Genomic DNA, 19,826 nt, shown 5'->3' with positions numbered 1-19,826 from the left:
AGCAATTCATTCATTCTATTACTTGAACTTTTTCCTTCTTCTAAACTAGTTGCCCGCTGTAGTAATCGCGCTTTAATCTACGCAACTATTTAAATAATAATTGTGGTAAAAGAGATTGTTTTCATTTTCCCAATAGACTTGAGAACACGTACGCACTGAGCCACCTGACATCCAACTGAAAGTTCTGCTCGAGGGACGGCTACTATACAACACGACACAATGGAGTGTGTAAATATCCCCACTGAACGATCTATAACAATTTGAATATCAAATGTAGCAGCAAGTCCTGGGAACATGTTTACCAGAAAGAACAGTCGTAAATAAGTCATACACCATCCACTATGAGTCCTACAACTACTACTACCTTGAAAACGGCACTATTAAACCTGACAGCGTGATATGAGAGAAAAAGGAGAAAGAAGCAACCTTAGTAGAAGTTAGTGCCCCTTCAATGATGCTGAGTTCAACAGGGTTGAGAGGGGAAAGATAATGAAATACCAAGGTTTTATGTACAACATGAAAAGAAATTGGAATCTTAGGAAGATTCCATTAATTATAGGAGCCACTGGACTAATGGAAAAAGACTTTCAAAAACTACCTAATATATATACCCAGTAAGCCAAGTGCAAGAGAGATACAAACAATTGCACTTGGAATGGTTAAAATCTTTTGGTTGGAATGTATGCGATAGCAAATGAAAATCTAGCATCCGGTAGGATAGCCCATCCCCAGCAAGAACAAAATAAGAAAATTAAAAAAGTGAAAACAAAAGTTGAGCCAAGCTAAATCTCAAACTTTCAACCATATCGACACATGAGCATCAAATCTTAAGACACTGCCCATTCTTTTTATAAATTTTATTAAATAATATGCTGTAACTTTTGTGGGAAAAGATATAAAATGTTGAAAATGACATTTTTTGCTTGAAAAACGAAAATATCTGTCTGTACAAATGTTCGACTATAACAAAAACTGGTTTTATTTTCTTTCGACGATAAATTCTTCGCGTTTTATACATATTTTCATGGTTTCCTCGTTGATCCACATTCTTTGACAAACGCCCTTCAATTCAACGAATACGTTGAACAAATTCCTTTGCCTTTTTATTAAAACGTTTTCTGGATTAAAGTTCAACTAGAACAACATATTCACAAGGTGAGCGCATTCAATGTGCGGGTTTGAATATGATCGCCTTATTGCAGACGCAAACATGAAAAACTAAAATGCTATTTGAAACTTAAGCGTGACAGAACAATAAAAAATATTTCTAACTTAAGCATTACAGATTCATATATCTACTAATATATAAAAGGAACTTTGTGTGTGTCTGTGTGTGTTTGTTACTTGAAAACGGCTCGATCGATTTTTATGAAATCTCACACAAAGGCACTTTATGTGACTGGCATTGTTCTTAGATAGGTTTTGTATCGGAATGTCTTCGATAAGTACCGAAAAATCGACAATCGAAATAATCCGATCAAAGAAGGGACAGTCGATTTTGACCAAAGTTAACGCCTTACACAGCCTAACATCACACGTGAATTTATGAAGTTTTATTAGCACATGAACCGAAAAACTCGACATATAAAATCAACAATAGGTTTTTATATGACAAGGGCGCGTTCGAAATGAATGTTACTGTTTAGAGCACAATTAAACCATGCTACTTGGCTTTTTCATCTTAAATTTTAATTCAAGCCATTATATATAAAAAATAATTTTATAAAATCAACAGTAGGTTCTCTACAGTGCAATGTAGACTACAATGTATTGTGAAATAAGTCACTGCAGGGACGCATGGGAGCTTCCTCCCGGGTTACCGTGATGAGTCCCCAACTAGAGCAGGCAATTAATCGATTTGATTGAAAAATGATCGATTTAACCGATTTTGATGGCAATAAAAATATGGGAATGTGGAACATCCTCGATTATCGTTCAATCCCCTACAACGTCGGGTCACCCAGCTGGTAAATCTATGCTTGACAGGCAAAAAAAAATGCCTTTTTGGATTATTTAAACGTAATAGGTAAATGAAAATGTTATTTCAAACTTAAGCGTGATGAATCAATAAAAATTCTATTTCAAATTTGAACGTACCAGAAAAAAAAAATGATATTTCAAACTTAAGTGTGACAGATAAATGTAGGTGCGACTTCAAACATGTGCCTGAAAGATAAAATAATAATTCAAGTATGATAAATTTATTAAAATGCTACGATAGAACAATCTATTTACAACTTATGCGGCCAAGATGAGAACAGAATAATCCAAATAATCCGAATTTATTGAAATGTCTATAAAAGTTTGTGGATTCGCCTCAAGCAGTTCTGGTGAAATACGTCAAGCATTTGCGAAACCTTGGTGTTAAAGTAACTCTACAATTTTTTTAGCCTCTGTGTTGTGTGTTCTGAGCTTTTAGCAAGATGTAAATGCTGTGTATCCTTTAAAATTATAAAAATAATTATAAAATAAATGAGAATTTTAATGTAAAAAACTCACTAATAATACCCCCTTCACGGAGGTATCATGCTCTGGTTCTGTCAGCCATGACTGGACAGAGGTTCTAAGTAATTCGCAATTGTAGTTTTCGATCGTCTACACTGAGGATTGAACCTTCAACCTTCAGGAAAAAATCATTTTTAGAATTGATTTTCAAAGTGCTCCCACCATTGCACCAAGGGTCCGCAAGGTTGAAGGTTCAATTCTGGATGTAAGCGATTAAAAATTAGAATTGCGAATGACTTAGGAACTCTATCCAGTCACGGCTGACGGAATGAGAGAATGCTATTCCTGTGGAGTAAATAAAGAGTTCCGTTCGAAATTCCGTCCAGATTCCCGAGTACGACAGAAATATTCCCGCGTTCGACAAAATAACATGAAGATGGTCAGAGGTTGCATCAACCGAAACGTTCATATATATAGAAATATATAGAAACGTTCATATATATAGAAATATATAGAAACGTTCATATATATAGAAATATATAGAAACGTTCATATGTATAGAAATATATAGAAACGTTCATATATATAGAAATATATAGAAACGTTCATATATATAGAAATATATAGAAACGTTCATATATATAGAAATATATAGAAACGTTCATATGTATAGAAATATATAGAAACGTTCATATGTATAGAAATATATAGAAACGTTCATATATATAGAAATATATAGAAACGTTCATATGTATAGAAATATATAGAAACGTTCATATGTATAGAAATATATAGAAACGTTCATATATATAGAAATATATAGAAACGTTCATATGTATAGAAATATATAGAAACGTTCATATATATAGAAATATATAGAAACGTTCATATATATAGAAATATATAGAAACGTTCATATATATAGAAATATATAGAAACGTTCATATATATAGAAATATATAGAAACGTTCATATGTATAGAAATATATAGAAACGTTCATATATATAGAAATATATAGAAACGTTCATATATATAGAAATATATAGAAACGTTCATATATATAGAAATATATAGAAACGTTCATATGTATAGAAATATATAGAAACGTTCATATATATAGAAATATATAGAAACGTTCATATGTATAGAAATATATAGAAACGTTCATATGTATAGAAATATATAGAAACGTTCATATATATAGAAATATATAGAAACGTTCATATGTATAGAAATATATAGAAACGTTCATATATATAGAAATATATAGAAACGTTCATATGTATAGAAATATATAGAAACGTTCATATATATAGAAATATATAGAAACGTTCATATATATAGAAATATATAGAAACGTTCATATATATAGAAATATATAGAAACGTTCATATGTATAGAAATATATAGAAACGTTCATATATATATAGAAATATATAGAAACGTTCATATGTATAGAAATATATAGAAACGTTCATATGTATAGAAATATATAGAAACGTTCATATATATAGAAATATATAGAAACGTTCATATGTATAGAAATATATAGAAACGTTCATATATATAGAAATATATAGAAACGTTCATATATATAGAAATATATAGAAACGTTCATATATATAGAAATATATAGAAACGTTCATATATATAGAAATATATAGAAACGTTCATATGTATAGAAATATATAGAAACGTTCATATGTATAGAAATATATAGAAACGTTCATATGTATAGAAATATATAGAAACGTTCATATGTATAGAAATATATAGAAACGTTCATATATATAGAAATATATAGAAACGTTCATATGTATAGAAATATATAGAAACGTTCATATATATAGAAATATATAGAAACGTTCATATATATAGAAATATATAGAAACGTTCATATGTATAGAAATATATAGAAACGTTCATATATATAGAAATATATAGAAACGTTCATATGTATAGAAATATATAGAAACGTTCATATGTATAGAAATATATAGAAACGTTCATATGTATAGAAATATATAGAAACGTTCATATGTATAGAAATATATAGAAACGTTCATATATATAGAAATATATAGAAACGTTCATATGTATAGAAATATATAGAAACGTTCATATATATAGAAATATATAGAAACGTTCATATATATAGAAATATATAGAAACGTTCATATATATAGAAATATATAGAAACGTTCATATATATAGAAATATATAGAAACGTTCATATGTATAGAAATATATAGAAACGTTCATATATATAGAAATATATAGAAACGTTCATATATATAGAAATATATAGAAACGTTCATATATATAGAAATATATAGAAACGTTCATATGTATAGAAATATATAGAAACGTTCATATGTATAGAAATATATAGAAACGTTCATATATATAGAAATATATAGAAACGTTCATATGTATAGAAATATATAGAAACGTTCATATATATAGAAATATATAGAAACGTTCATATATATAGAAATATATAGAAACGTTCATATATATAGAAATATATAGAAACGTTCATATATATAGAAATATATAGAAACGTTCATATGTATAGAAATATATAGAAACGTTCATATATATAGAAATATATAGAAACGTTCATATATATAGAAATATATAGAAACGTTCATATATATAGAAATATATAGAAACGTTCATATGTATAGAAATATATAGAAACGTTCATATATATAGAAATATATAGAAACGTTCATATGTATAGAAATATATAGAAACGTTCATATGTATAGAAATATATAGAAACGTTCATATATATAGAAATATATAGAAACGTTCATATGTATAGAAATATATAGAAACGTTCATATATATAGAAATATATAGAAACGTTCATATATATAGAAATATATAGAAACGTTCATATATATAGAAATATATAGAAACGTTCATATATATAGAAATATATAGAAACGTTCATATGTATAGAAATATATAGAAACGTTCATATGTATAGAAATATATAGAAACGTTCATATGTATAGAAATATATAGAAACGTTCATATGTATAGAAATATATAGAAACGTTCATATATATAGAAATATATAGAAACGTTCATATGTATAGAAATATATAGAAACGTTCATATATATAGAAATATATAGAAACGTTCATATATATAGAAATATATAGAAACGTTCATATGTATAGAAATATATAGAAACGTTCATATATATAGAAATATATAGAAACGTTCATATGTATAGAAATATATAGAAACGTTCATATGTATAGAAATATATAGAAACGTTCATATATATAGAAATATATAGAAACGTTCATATGTATAGAAATATATAGAAACGTTCATATATATAGAAATATATAGAAACGTTCATATATATAGAAATATATAGAAACGTTCATATATATAGAAATATATAGAAACGTTCATATGTATAGAAATATATAGAAACGTTCATATATATAGAAATATATAGAAACGTTCATATGTATAGAAATATATAGAAACGTTCATATGTATAGAAATATATAGAAACGTTCATATATATAGAAATATATAGAAACGTTCATATGTATAGAAATATATAGAAACGTTCATATATATAGAAATATATAGAAACGTTCATATATATAGAAATATATAGAAACGTTCATATATATAGAAATATATAGAAACGTTCATATATATAGAAATATATAGAAAAGTTCATATGTATAGAAATATATAGAAACGTTCATATATATAGAAATATATAGAAAAGTTCATATGTATAGAAATATATAGAAACGTTCATATGTATAGAAATATATAGAAACGTTCATATATATATAGAAATATATAGAAACGTTCATATATATAGAAATATATAGAAACGTTCATATATATAGAAATATATAGAAACGTTCATATATATAGAAATATATAGAAACGTTCATATGTATAGAAATATATAGAAACGTTCATATGTATAGAAATATATAGAAACGTTCATATGTATAGAAATATATAGAAACGTTCATATATATAGAAATATATAGAAACGTTCATATGTATAGAAATATATAGAAACGTTCATATATATAGAAATATATAGAAACGTTCATATGTATAGAAATATATAGAAACGTTCATATATATAGAAATATATAGAAACGTTCATATATATAGAAATATATAGAAACGTTCATATGTATAGAAATATATAGAAACGTTCATATATATAGAAATATATAGAAACGTTCATATGTATAGAAATATATAGAAACGTTCATATATATAGAAATATATAGAAACGTTCATATATATAGAAATATATAGAAACGTTCATATATATAGAAATATATAGAAACGTTCATATATATAGAAATATATAGAAACGTTCATATATATAGAAATATATAGAAACGTTCATATATATAGAAATATATAGAAACGTTCATATATATAGAAATATATAGAAACGTTCATATATATAGAAATATATAGAAACGTTCATATATATAGAAATATATAGAAACGTTCATATATATAGAAATATATAGAAACGTTCATATATATAGAAATATATAGAAACGTTCATATATATAGAAATATATAGAAACGTTCATATATATAGAAATATATAGAAACGTTCATATATATAGAAATATATAGAAACGTTCATATATATAGAAATATATAGAAACGTTCATATATATAGAAATATATAGAAACGTTCATAAATATAGAAATATATAGAAACGTTCATATATATAGAAATATATAGAAACGTTCATATATATAGAAATATATAGAAACGTTCATATATATAGAAATATATAGAAACGTTCATATATATAGAAATATATAGAAACGTTCATATATATAGAAATATATAGAAACGTTCATATATATAGAAATATATAGAAACGTTCATATATATAGAAATATATAGAAACGTTCATATATATAGAAATATATAGAAACGTTCATATATATAGAAATATATAGAAACGTTCATATATATAGAAATATATAGAAACGTTCATATATATAGAAATATATAGAAACGTTCATATATATAGAAATATATAGAAACGTTCATATATATAGAAATATATAGAAACGTTCATATATATAGAAATATATAGAAACGTTCATATATATAGAAATATATAGAAACGTTCATATATATAGAAATATATAGAAACGTTCATATATATAGAAATATATAGAAACGTTCATATATATAGAAATATATAGAAACGTTCATATATATAGAAATATATAGAAACGTTCATATATATAGAAATATATAGAAACGTTCATATATATAGAAATATATAGAAACGTTCATATATATAGAAATATATAGAAACGTTCATATATATAGAAATATATAGAAACGTTCATATATATAGAAATATATAGAAACGTTCATATATATAGAAATATATAGAAACGTTCATATATATAGAAATATATAGAAACGTTCATATATATAGAAATATATAGAAACGTTCATATATATAGAAATATATAGAAACGTTCATATATATAGAAATATATAGAAACGTTCATATATATAGAAATATATAGAAACGTTCATATATATAGAAATATATAGAAACGTTCATATATATAGAAATATATAGAAACGTTCATATATATAGAAATATATAGAAACGTTCATATATATAGAAATATATAGAAACGTTCATATATATAGAAATATATAGAAACGTTCATATATATAGAAATATATAGAAACGTTCATATATATAGAAATATATAGAAACGTTCATATATATAGAAATATATAGAAACGTTCATATATATAGAAATATATAGAAACGTTCATATATATAGAAATATATAGAAACGTTCATATATATAGAAATATATAGAAACGTTCATATATATAGAAATATATAGAAACGTTCATATATATAGAAATATATAGAAACGTTCATATATATAGAAATATATAGAAACGTTCATATATATAGAAATATATAGAAACGTTCATATATATAGAAATATATAGAAACGTTCATATATATAGAAATATATAGAAACGTTCATATATATAGAAATATATAGAAACGTTCATATATATAGAAATATATAGAAACGTTCATATATATAGAAATATATAGAAACGTTCATATATATAGAAATATATAGAAACGTTCATATATATAGAAATATATAGAAACGTTCATATATATAGAAATATATAGAAACGTTCATATATATAGAAATATATAGAAACGTTCATATATATAGAAATATATAGAAACGTTCATATATATAGAAATATATAGAAACGTTCATATATATAGAAATATATAGAAACGTTCATATATATAGAAATATATAGAAACGTTCATATATATAGAAATATATAGAAACGTTCATATATATAGAAATATATAGAAACGTTCATATATATAGAAATATATAGAAACGTTCATATATATAGAAATATATAGAAACGTTCATATATATAGAAATATATAGAAACGTTCATATATAGAAATATATAGAAACGTTCATATATATAGAAATATATAGAAACGTTCATATATATAGAAATATATAGAAACGTTCATATATATAGAAATATATAGAAACGTTCATATATATAGAAATATATAGAAACGTTCATATATATAGAAATATATAGAAACGTTCATATATATAGAAATATATAGAAACGTTCATATATATAGAAATATATAGAAACGTTCATATATATAGAAATATATAGAAACGTTCATATATATAGAAATATATAGAAACGTTCATATATATAGAAATATATAGAAACGTTCATATATATAGAAATATATAGAAACGTTCATATATATAGAAATATATAGAAACGTTCATATATATAGAAATATATAGAAACGTTCATATATATAGAAATATATAGAAACGTTCATATATATAGAAATATATAGAAACGTTCATATATATAGAAATATATAGAAACGTTCATATATATAGAAATATATAGAAACGTTCATATATATAGAAATATATAGAAACGTTCATATATATAGAAATATATAGAAACGTTCATATATATAGAAATATATAGAAACGTTCATATATATAGAAATATATAGAAACGTTCATATATATAGAAATATATAGAAACGTTCATATATATAGAAATATATAGAAACGTTCATATATATAGAAATATATAGAAACGTTCATATATATAGAAATATATAGAAACGTTCATATATATAGAAATATATAGAAACGTTCATATATATAGAAATATATAGAAACGTTCATATATATAGAAATATATAGAAACGTTCATATATATAGAAATATATAGAAACGTTCATATATATAGAAATATATAGAAACGTTCATATATATAGAAATATATAGAAACGTTCATATATATAGAAATATATAGAAACGTATACAGATGCGCAAATAATGTAATGACTATAATTGTAGTAGTTACAAATAAAATAAGGATTTATTTTTTTACCGCGAATCAATGTCCATGTTAAGCAATTTGGCCACATACTGACCAATTTGTTTGCAGCGCGCATTGATTCAGTCTATCCCCTAAGGAGTTTCTTTAGCCACTTTTAAAATCGCAGTCGATCAGCAGAGAGAACCTGGTAAGAAAGGTATCTCTCTCTCTCTCTCTCTCTCTCTCTCTCTCTCTCTCTCTCTCTCTCTCTCTCTCTCTCTCTCTCTCTTCCCTGTCCACTGGACGCGCCAGTATCGACGATCTTCGCCTGAAGAAAACTACTGGCCAACCTACGACACCAAAAAGAAAAAAATAAAATAAAGTCTTCTTTTTTCTCGCTGTACAACTTTCTGCCGCCGAAATAAAAACCTTTCCGTCGTTGTTTCTAAAAAAAAAAAACGATTTTGTTTGTTCATTCCGTGCTACGTGTTCGACTACTAATTAATCTCGCATCCTTAAAGATGTGACCTGACCTGAAGCGCACAAACCTTCTGAATAATAAGACAAAATAGAAAAAGCTTGAAACTAACTTTCTTAAAGTATCTTAAAACAACGACGAAAAGTTTATTTCGGTGACAGAAAGTTGAACAGTGAGAAAAAATTAATCATTTAAGGTTCTTTGAATATCGAAGTTGGGCCAGCAGTTATCTTCAAGCGAAGATCGTCGATATTGGAACATCTAGTGGACAGGAGAGAGAGAGAGAGAGAGAGAGAGAGAGAGGGAGAGAGAGAGAGAGGGGGGGAGGGGTCTTTCTTCGATGCTTGCCGGTTTTTGTAAATAACAACGAGAATTGCCAAGTTGATAAAAATGCTTTCATTGAATCATTTGCAAATGAATCATTTACAGTAGGTTTTGTGTTTCGACATTAAATCTATATCATAACTGCGCGTGTTCTGTCTATATGGCTGTTTGTCACTTATAGGCTCCAAAACTACTGAACATAATTCAACCAAAGTTACCATAATCCATCCTTTGGGTTGTAAGGTGTGCTGTAAAGGAGTGAAACATGTTAATAATACTGAGGTTGTTTTTCATCTCAAAGCATTTATCGCAAAAACAAGACAGTCTCTCCTGTTGTCCGTTCGCTTCATGCTAAGTTTTTTGTGTTCTTTTTATTAGAAATCACTTGAGACAAAGCATGAAGCCACTTGACGTGTTATGTGATAGCCGGGCAACGCCGGTTAGAAAATAATTATCCAAAATCGGGTTTATATATCCATTTATTTGTTTTTCTCATTCGCTGACAGAATGGCAAAAGTTGAATCATGGGGAATGATTGTTTAGCGAGCACTGCAGGTGCGGAAGGGTCAAAGGGTGAATGTTGTGACGTATGTCAAACGGAATGATCCGGTTGGCTGCACCGAAGCTAGGTAGATGGAGGACCGGATCTGACGTATCAGGAGTTCCGGTTTTGAGAAACGTAGAGTAATTTAGTTGAGTTGTTTGCTCGACACGAAAGAGACAAGAATCAAGGTCTCCTAAAAAAGGAGACGACGGGTTGTCAGCATGCCAAGATCGCCGGTCTAATCTAGTCTGCTAAGATAATACCTGTGGAGTGGAATAAGATATTAAAAAATATATCATTGTCTTGTGTTCGTTTCACATGTGTTTGTCTTCGGTTGGCAGAATCAACTCGCAAGATGATCGATAAAGAGTGCTCGACAGCTAAGCAGAGCCAGGTATGTCTTCGCGTCATGTATTATTGTATGTATTCGTGTTCTATGTAATTCACACATCTACACACTAAGAGACATTTACTAGACGGTCACGATCCTGATAAATACGGCTTCCTAAGTTGATAAAAGAAATACAGACGTTTCTCTCATAAATAGATTATATAGGAACGGTAAAAGAACCCCTCCCCCTCCTTAGAAGAACACATAACACAGAATTCCATTACAGATTTAAGGAGCTAACAAATACGAAAGCTGATTATTGTAAAGACAGCAAATACCTATTGACCTTAGTCAATAGGCATCTCCACGACTATAGGTAGAAGGAAAACAGTGAGCAGGAAATGAGTTCCACAAACGTGCAGTTCTTGGAAAGAAGCTACTGGAATAAGAAGCTGTATTACAATGAGGTATTAAAACAATGAATTGATGAAGACCACTAGACCAACGAGTCAAACGAGCTGAAACAAAAGTAGGGAATTCGGAGGAACACATGCCATAACAGTATTTGTAGAAAAATAACTGAGACTAGCAACATCACGTCTGTGAGAAAGAGGTTGCAGTGAAGAAGAAAATGTGGAGCCAATCAAATCACGGAAACATTTCTGCAATTTATCAAGAACCTTCAAATGGGACACAGATTCACCAACCCAAACTTATGGTCTGATAGTAGATTTTTAGAGATAGAAAATATATGAGAAAATGTTTAGAACAACAGAAAAAAATGATTTCACGAGAATCAGAAAGAGCAATGGATTTAATATAACCCCCCCCCCCAAGAAAGATTTGATGAGAAAGACCAAGAAGTTTAAGAGTCAATTTGTCATCGAGAGCAGAAACATCCATAAGAATCTCAGGGGAAAAAAGGAACACGTCTACGATTGAAAGACAATAGTTGAGTCTGGACAGGATTAAACGAAATAAGCCATTTCTTACATCAATCCATAACTGAACTCAAATCAACTTCTAAATCAACTACATATTTCAACTGATCCGAAAAAGTTTAATAATAAGCAATACAAGAATAGAGGATGGCGTCATCAGCGTAAATGATAGTTTTCTTAATATTCTCTGGAATATCACTTATATACAAAAGAAACAGTGTTTCTGCTTCTTTTTTTTTACATAGGCATTACCACTTATCAAGGACAAGAGGCCACTCGAGGATAAGGCTTAAAGAGTGTACAGTAGAAATTGGACAATATAGTAATCGTTAGTAATGGAAATTCGGTTAATTTGTTAACTTATATGGAACGGCTCACCAAAAACTTGTTTACGTTAGACTTGAAGACAATCAGATTGTAGTCAGCTGGAAAGCAGGAAAACGGAAGATAATTCCACAGGCGTGCAGTTCTAAGAAAGAAGCTTTGTTCATGGAATCAATAAATAAGCACAGTGATGGAAATACTACTAAAGAGGGAGGGTAGGAGGATAGGTTTAGGCACAGATAAAGAGTGGGGGAAATTAGTGATAGCGATTTCTGCTAGATAGGTGTTTCTTGTGATAGTTTGGCGAGGGGGGGCATAGATTGGAGCTCAGCCGAGCACTTGCCATGAAAATAACGATAAAGTAGAGACAAAGTCGCAACATCTCTTCTGCAAGAAAGAGGTTGCAGGGAAGAGAAAACAACCCCCACAAGGCTACAAGTCTATTTTTAACTCTATCAAGGCAGGATAAGTCCTTTCTAGCAGCTCCTGCCCAGATGTGGCAACAGTACTCCATCCTTGGACGTACCTGGCTCTTATATAGATAGAGAATTGCATCAGCAGTGAGATATCTACTGGATCGATAGAAGGATCCCACTATTTTTCCAGCGGCCTTGGCAACGGATTTAATGTATGTGTTCCATTTCAGATCAAGAGTCAAGCCCAGAAGCTTGTCAAAACATGTTCCGACACTAAGTTTCGTGATGTCGTGGTGTATCATAAGGCAACGACATTAAAATATTGTTACTAATAATGATTATAATAATTATGAACAGATATAAAATATTGAATAGAATTAATTGCTCATTAGGATCTTTTAATAAAGCATTAATCGTCCCAACAAGGTCGAAATCATTTCGAATGCGTTTAGTTAATCAGTTTATTTTTTTTGTTTTGTTTTGTTTTGTTTTTATGTTTGTGAATATTTTATATGAGGATAATTCGCATTATTTGAATTATTCGAACTCTTCTTCTTATCTTGAGTATTATTCGTACAACGTTTCGGTCGATGTAACCTTCGACCTTCGGGAATTTTTCAGTCGAACTCTGGAATCTGTACGACATTTTGAACAGAAAATTTTATTTAATTCACTTCAGAAGAGTGTAACTTACAACTGAATTTTATCAAATAATTTATCCACTACACCACTGGTCCTTGGACGTTTAAGGTTCAATCCTCACTGCAGCCAACACTCAAAATACAATTGCGAATTATTGCAGCCAACACTCAAAATACAATTGCGAATTATTTAAGCATAGCTGACGGAACGAAAGTATGTGGCCCCGTGGATTAAATAAAGAGTACCGTTCGAAATTTCGTGCAGATTCGTGAGTTCGACGGAAAGATTCCCTGATTTCGACAAGGTACACTTGAAGAAGATCGGTGGTTACATCAACCGAAACGTTGTACGAATAACACCCAAAATGAGAACAGTAGATCAAAGTATCCAAATAATAGGAAAAAAGTTGCCAGATCAAAAATTAAAAATTAAAAATCCTAACCCTCCTCTTTCTCTCCCACCTTTCTCTCGAATTATTTTATTGGTTATTGACATCAATATATCATAACCGTTGAAATCGCTCTCTCTCTCTCTCTCTCTCTTTCTCTCTCTCTCTCTCTCTCTCTCTCTCTCTCTCTCTCTCTCTCTCTCTCTAATTCTCACATACACTAAGATTTACTTTCTCCTACCCTCCCTCTTTAGTAGTATTTCCATCACTGTGCTTATTTATTGATTATTGATTCATTCATATGTCCTAAAACTTCTCCTTCTGTCTGTTGTTCTCTCTTCCTCTTTCCCTAAACACACACACACACACATATACACACACACATACACATACATATACACACATACACACATATACACACACATATACACACACACATACATACACACATATACACGCACACATATACACACATACACACACAGATATATATATATATACACACACACATACACATACATATACACACACACATATACACACACACATATATACACACACACATACATACACACACATATACACACATACACACACACACATATATATATATTTGGAGGACGGGCTCTCGTTTCTGTCTGTTTTTACTTTCTCTTTTTCTTTCACCATTATTTGCATTTCAATAACTTTGTTTATTTTATTGATTGTTGATGTTCACATGTCTTTAACGTTACATGCTTCCCCCCCTCTCTCTCTCTCTCTCTCTCTCTCTCTCTCTATCTATCTATCTATCTATCTATCTCTCACTCTCTCTCTCTATCTATCTATCTATCTCTCCACGTTTGTCACACATTTTCAGTTCATTTACCCTCTTGAATTGAAGAGCCTCGTTTTCGCGCCAACACCCACACGAAAAACTCGCGCCAAAACGCTAGCATTTCTAGGCTTTTCCTTAATAATCGGAATATAAAAATAAACAAAAACTCGGTCAATTTATGCCCCACCCGTGGCAGCCGGCGAGGAAGATTTTTTTTTTTTTCTAATCTATTTTCTGACACAGCACAGCTACATATTCACAAAGAGGCTGGTGGTTAGACAAGCAGAACGGCGTATAAAGGTGCGGCGTGATGCCCAGAGAGGGGTAGGGACTGAAGTTACCATGGTGACCCAGATTGCGTCATCTTTTGCATTTTCCCGCCATTACCTAACTTTTCATTTTAGTACGATTTCTGGGAGTTAGTTGTGGTGCCGCAATGTTGACTTTTCGCCTAGTTATGTTTCTGTGCACTTTCCTAGCAAGTGCATTCTCCCAGGCTTTACCGCTTCTCTTTGAGAAGGAGTTTGGTTATCGCCAATCGCCTAAGACGCCGCTATCGGGGAATGTTGCCGAGGCTGCAGAGGTATTATGGGAGTTTGTCAGAGTACAAAACCTCTGGTCATGTGGCATATCTTCCTGCGAAAAGGGGTTAATACCATGTTTGCTTCTCGTAAAGCTTCTCTGCTGAACTCTGAGAACAATGTATGGTACAAGGTCACTTTAATGTGGGAAAAAGTTCAACTGAAAAAAGAGCACTTTGGATCAGTTATAAGAACAGTCATCTCAGCATTCTCTCACAAGTGAGGTCAACTCAAGCGACTGACAATAATTTTGTTGCATGGTTTCTGGTTTTGTTATAACCATTTTGGTCGACGATAGCGTCTTTAGGTCTTGCTATGAACTACGCCGACATCTTCTATAATATAAATCTCATCTGTCTGCTTAAATGTATGTATGTATGTATGTATGTATGTATGTATGTATGTATGTATGTATGTATGCTTAAAACTTTCGACAGAGGCGACGGATTTTCACGCGATCGGCATCCTTTTGAAGCGCGACCCTTCAGGCGACAAATATCGAAAAATTAGCTAAAACATTAATTCCTTCACCCTCAACTCGGCACTTCTCTTCAGCGAGGAGTCGCTTTTTTCGCCGATATTTTCGAAAGTCATTCCCTCTTTTCGATTGACTAGCCTTAATTTAAACCTTTGCCACTTCCGGTTTGGCGATGGACGCAACGGCAAAGACTTTACAGGGTTTTTTTATTCACGTTCTTCTCCTCCTTCGCGGCACGGGTTCGAGCCTGTCTGCATGCTACCACTTTTTTTTTCTTTTTTTTTTTTTTTTTGCTCACGACACACATCCAAACACCCGAGCAACGCCGGACACCTAGGCTAGTTTAATATAAATTTGGTTATAAAAGTTATGTTGTAGCGAAGAAATGACATAAAGGACATATACAAACGTGCATGGAAATAAATGAAACATTGAGAGAATAAAAGGGTCACCAGTTAGCAAGTGCAGAGTTCTGTAAATGAAAATAAAGTAAAACCAAATTTTATAACAAAACATTTTTATATTTACAATTTTTATACACATATAAAAGTTATTTTCAGTCAGTAAATGTCTGTAGTGCAAAATCGCCTTTGGGTAAAGAAAATTGGATATATAGTCACAAGCAAAAATTTAATCGAGTACATATAAGCACATATACATATGTGAGTATTTGGCAGCGTGGCATTGTGTATGTGTGTTGGTTTACCTTGTTCTTGTTACTACGCATGTATAAATGTGAGTATCAATTTGTTTCTGTTCGCCGGACTTTGGCTAGTTTGTAGGAATACGTGAGAAAAATTGTATGTATTTTTTACGTGGGAATCACCAGTTATCAAGGCCTGAAAGCCACTCGAGGCTAAGGGTTAATGAATCTAAGTAAGTGTAGTAATCGTTAATGGTGTAAATTAGATAGAATTTAATTAATCAACCGGGAAGCAGGCCAGCGGAACAGGCAGGCAGTTCTGAGAAAGAAACTTTGTTCATGGAATCTACGTTTAGATTTAAGCACAGATAGAAAGCAGGGAAAATCATATGCAGTGGTTGTAGTTAGTCAGGTGTTGCGACTTGTCTCCCTCAGCCAAAGGCATGGGGTGTGTTTAGCATATGTTCTTTTATCTTTTGGTACGGGCGGCTGGTGAAATCTGGACAAAATCTCATTCGGTCATTGTTTTTACAGGTGTTTCTACGTTCGTGTTGATTTATCATTTTGATATAGACTTGTTACTTTTGAGGTTTGAAATGATTTTCATTGTTGAAAATCATTTTGAGTTACCGCGTTCATGTAAAAACTTACTTGCCGTTAAAAGTCATAATTAAAGCGAATCCCAACGAAGCATAGAAATAAAAATAGTAACAATTCAAGCCATTTGCTTTTTAGCATTTGTTGGAATTTATCTTTCACTCTTTTGGAAGAGGTAATTCCTGAATTTTTATTATTTTTAAAATTTTTTTAATTTTTTTACAAAGGAGTCACCACTTATCAAGGCCCATAGTCCACTCTAGGATAAGGTTTAATAAATGTACAGTGGTCAATGGGACAATGTCGTAGTAATTGTTAGTGGAAATTAGGTAAATTGGATTACTTAAGGGGAACGGCTCATCAAGTATTTGTTCACGTTGGACTTGAAGACGACCATATTGTAGTCAGATGAAAAGCAGGCAAATGGAAGAGTGATCCACGGGTGTGCAGTTCTAATTGAACAAATACAGTTTAACCCCAGGACGATTATATCAGTTCAGTTTTTTTGTTAAGTTGTAAATTTAAGCCAATTACTTTAAAATGAACTAAATTTCGACGATATGATGTCATCTTCAGGTATAGAAACAGTTGATGTGTTTTTATTTTTTATTTTCCTTTCTCATGGCATGGTGTCACTAGAAAAGCAAACTCAACGGTGATGTTTTTTTAATGTCCTAATCCGGATGATCGTGCTGGCTTGGTTTTTTATTTACTTAAAAAAGAAGTGTTTATCTGACAGAAAGAAAGAGAACTAATATATATATATATATATATATATATATATATATATATATATATATATATATATATATATATAGAGAGAGAGAGAGAGAGAGAGAGAGAGAGAGAGAGAGAGAGACCTCCATTCGGTTTCGATAGAACATGGATACGTCGTGTTGGAAGAGTGTATGGAAGCCCATAAGAGATAAATTATTCATATATTAACTATAAACGTAAAATTTACTAATACGTTAGACGTTTGAATACACATATTTATTGTACACGAAACAGCTGACAAATAAATGCAAAAATTATTTTATGAATAAATTTTTATTTTTTTGTTGTTGTTTTAATAAATATATTTGTGTAAATACTAACAAAACGAAACAATATCAAAAAGACATCACTTCTATTATTTATTTTTAGCGCCAGTGACCATCCGTCAAATTTACACGCAAAATGCTGAGGTCGCTGATTTTGCGTTAGCAGTTTGGCGATACCTAATGATCTAGGGAGATCCACGAAAAAAAGTGTCTGTTTATTTTGTTTACTAAAAGATTTCTATTATTAGTTTTTACTAACGTAGAAACAAATATATGATAAAATTACACTCAGGCCAGGGTCCATGGGCAAAATAAGGTTGGGAACCCCTGATTCATGGCAATGTTGACATAAGATGTTATTCTTATGTATTTAGTGAAGGTCCCGAACATAACTCTTATAAGAAGGAATAATAAAAAAAATTAACACCAAGTGCAATTACATATTTATTTACAATTGAAAAAGAATGAAACTTGGATCTCTTCAAGTCCAACATAAACAAATTCCTGATTAACCGCACCCTTAAGTAAGACACTTTAAATCTCCAATACAAACGATTACTACGATACTATCCCATTGATTACTGTACATGCAATAACCTTTATACCCGGGTGGCTTTCGCGCCTTGATAAGTGGTGACTTCCATGTAAAAAAGAAAGAAAGAAAAAGAATTAAAAAAAAAACGTAAACAACCTAAATAAACACTTGCAGGGCACGTGGAAATTCCATTGAATGAGAAATATATTGAATCAACAAATGTTTTGATAAAACTGATATTTTTCTAGTTAACGTAAAAAAAAGTTGTTTTATGAACAGAAAAAAAAAACAATAACACGCAGCAAATATGAGTTTATTAACATTTCTATTAAAATAGTGTTCATTGTATTTTAAATATAGAACTGACCCAAATGAGATAAATTAATAAGTACTAAGAAATACTAAGTAATATTATGATACATAGTTCAATACAAATGATAAAATAGCATTGTAAGAGAAAATCTTGAATTTACTTCTTTAGTCCAGCATCTCTTGGCAAACAATGTGCTTTTTTTTTTTTGCTTTTTTTTTTTTTTTGCTGTCCATTTTCTTTTTTTAAATATTCCCTTTTTTACATAGCGTTTTGCTGAATTCTCATTCGGTGAAGAACCGCTGCATATTGAAATTATTGAGTTCTTTTCTCGTCTCATTGCAACAATCATCATATGTTAGTATTATTATGATATTCGAAAACGAGGCTACATCAAAGTGAGGTCACGCTTATATTCTTGCCCAGAATTACCAGATTGGTTTTTTTAAAGCTAAATCTCATGAATTTGACCTTTTTTTTTTACCTTCAAAAATTGCATTTGGCCTTGTCCAAAGCGTAACGTACGAACTAAGGAAGAAGCAAGCAGAAT

This window comes from Euprymna scolopes, chromosome 15 (genome assembly GCF_053919585.1).
Source record: "Euprymna scolopes isolate OS-2025 chromosome 15, ASM5391958v1, whole genome shotgun sequence".
Lineage (NCBI taxonomy): Eukaryota > Metazoa > Mollusca > Cephalopoda > Sepiida > Sepiolidae > Euprymna > Euprymna scolopes.
This window is presented reverse-complemented; position numbering follows the sequence as displayed.